This window comes from Condylostylus longicornis, unplaced genomic scaffold, assembly GCF_029603195.1.
Source record: "Condylostylus longicornis isolate FDR11 unplaced genomic scaffold, ASM2960319v2 ptg000048l, whole genome shotgun sequence".
In the NCBI taxonomy this organism is placed as follows: domain Eukaryota; kingdom Metazoa; phylum Arthropoda; class Insecta; order Diptera; family Dolichopodidae; genus Condylostylus; species Condylostylus longicornis.
Window position 1 is genome coordinate 15,882,407 of NW_026578017.1, and position 3,116 is coordinate 15,885,522.

The 3,116-nt window shown below is 24.3% G+C and overlaps 1 pseudogene; it reads right to left on the minus strand.

Moving 5' to 3' along the window:
- Positions 1-355: 355 nt before the first annotated feature.
- Positions 356-2,410, minus strand: LOC129610884 (uncharacterized; annotated as a pseudogene).
- Between the last annotated feature and the right edge of the window lie 706 nt (positions 2,411-3,116).

Here is a 3,116-nt window from a genome sequence, read left to right on the forward strand (position 1 = left end):
ATTGAATTGAAATCAAAAGATAATAAAAAGGATATTTAAAACAAGTGGCAATTTAATATATGAGTTTTTCTCCTTTGGTTATTTATAAATTAATTTTCTAAATAATATATATGGATTTAAGAATGATTTAAAAGAAAATTAAGAGGCTTTTCAAGGAAATATAAAACAGAAGTTCTACCTTCCTATTATGAATATGTAGTCCAGATCCCAGTCCGTTCAAATAATGCTATTTATTCCATATTAACTAACTATTATACATATACATATAAGAGTTTAAAGTGAAAAATTGGAATGAAAAAAAACATTCAAAATTGATGACAATAGACCTTTATAAATTCGCATATAACATGCAATTTCACTTATTTTATATATAAAATATTTCAGTTAATTTATCTAATATTGAATTTTTACATTCATAAAATATTCTATCACATGGCGCACCAGATTTTCCAACACTTTCTGCATATAGAAATTCATTATCGGAATGATGAGATAACGTGTCAGTTGAAAGTGATGGCCTAAAAAAACAATTGAATTAAAAAAATGTTTAGTTGATTTTGTTAGAAACTATAGGAAGCGTAAGAACATAAGTTTACTAACGTCATAATTATATGAATAATTTCTGATAAAATTCCTCCAGCATAATGAAATGGACTAGCAGATGCTTCACAAATACTTTTTAGTAAACAAGGACGTCCTTGATTTTTTCCATTTCTACCAAAAAAAAATTATGATTCAATAATTAAATTAAAATAATTAAATAATAATTAAATGATTTTTTATAAAGAAAAAAATTTTAATATTCTTACCTATCTATTAATAATTGCATTCCTCTATAAAGCATCCAACGATATCCTGGCAAATTATCATAATCAATATCAGGATAAGTATAATATTCTGTTGTAGTTTCAGAATTTTTTGAATTATCTTAAAAATAAAATAAAAAGAATTAAAATTGGAATTTCCCCCGCTATTATCATATAGAATTTACTTTCACTTTCATTATATTCGGGATTTATACTCCTTTTATTTGGTGGTGGTGGAATATATTCAATATCTTGTGGTGTTATATCAGTTGGCCGAAATTGTTCAGCTTTATACGGTAATATATATTGGGATTTTAAGACATAACCAGTCGTTAAACTCTCATATTCTAAATCGGATAGTGGAATACCAATACCAAAAATATACTAATAAAAAAATAATAATCATAGAGAAATTAGTATTTATATTTATGTGTATACACAATATTATGTATGTATGTGGAAATAAAGCATATTGGGTTGGCAAAAATGTGAGCTTCATTTTTTCTTTTTTGCATTTAATTTTTTTTTTTTCATAATTCATAATTCATTTATTATTATAAGCAACAATTAAAGCAAATGAATGTTTAATTTAAGCAAGCTAAGCAATTAATGAAGTCATAAATAAATAATCATAAGAAAAATTTTAATCGATAATCTTTAAAGCTATAAAATTACGCTTATTTATTCACACAACACAAGTACATGAAGCTTATTTTGTTATAAACTGCAAATTATGTCTGATTGTAAATAAAAGTGCAGGTTTTTGAAAAGTAACAGAAAATGAGGTTTGGAAATTTGTAAAAAAATTAGGACATACATACATGTGAAGAATAATGAAATCGATATCCTATAATAGTAACTTTGCCTCAGTTTGTGTTTCGTTTTTTAACAAAAATTGAGACCAAACTGAACAAGCGTCATGGCGTAACTTTGCTCTTAATGGAAAAAATGACTGAAGATCAAAATTTTTAAAAAAATTCAAAAATTTTTTGTTTTAAATAAATTTTGTATGTATATTTACGAACGCATCTCGCTTTATTTCAGAAATGTGATTGAAAATATGGGTTTGATAAAGAAATGTGAGTAAATATATGCAAAATTCCCTCACTCTATTTTTAGAATATAACAAAAATTTTTAATAATGTTTAAATTTTTAACAAAATTAATAAGAAATTTAATTAAAACCATAAAATGATCGCAAAAATCTCTACACAAACACTCTGAGCAATCTGCAACAAGACACTTTTAAAGCAATGGAATTATATTTGTTATTTGAAAGATTTCTAAATATATCTATAACCACTGTATATAATTGAATATACAAATCACGTACACGATTCATATTATAAAATTTTAATAACAGTGTCCACAGCATATATAGTTAAAGTTTTTAATTGCAAAAAAATATCACACACAATTAATTTTTATCAACCCTTTAAACTACATTATATAATTTAAAGATCTAAACACACCATAACTCTCTGTACTGCAGATATTGGAAAAATTAAATTTCTTTTTTCACGATTTTTCGAACCAAATTTATTATGGCAAATCACCAAATAATAAAGATTAAAAAATAATATAAATACCATCATGACATTCATTTTATTATTATTAAATTTTTAAATTTAATTATTAAAATTCTTTGTTCTATTATGTAGCTAACCGTGTAAACGATTTTTGAAAACTAATTTTGAATTCATTCACAAAATTTCAAAAAATCCAAATAAAAATCAATATTCTAATGAAATTTCTTTTCTCTTTCCATAAAGTGTTAATTAAATTATGCTCTAATTAATCTTCTATTTTCTAACCTACAGACAAGTCATTACTTAAATACGGGATTTTTAGTGTTACAATATTTTATGAATTTCAGAATTCAAGTTTTCTAAATATGTAGCTAGAACAAATTATAATACACTTATCAATATAGTTTTGAAATTGGAATGTAAATCTAAGTTATATTGAATGGTTATGCCTAACATTGCGTCTCTATTCTATTGTATTTATCTTTAGAGATGTTCGAATTTTTCTAAAAAATTCTTAATAGTCTTTAATTTTTTCAACGCTTGTAAAATATAATTAAAACGAGAAGAGATAGAGTCAACCGTGTCAACTCTTTGGTTCCCATACGAATGAATGATTTTAAGTGTTGTATGTTAATTGCCACAGTGTTTCCTAGAAATTCCTCGTCTTTTTTACGTATAATGCTTTTATACATATACACAAAGCAGTTAATGAAGAGAAATAATGATCATATGACCATATTCGTTTATGCAAAATTTCAAAACTGTATTCGAATAGTTTCCG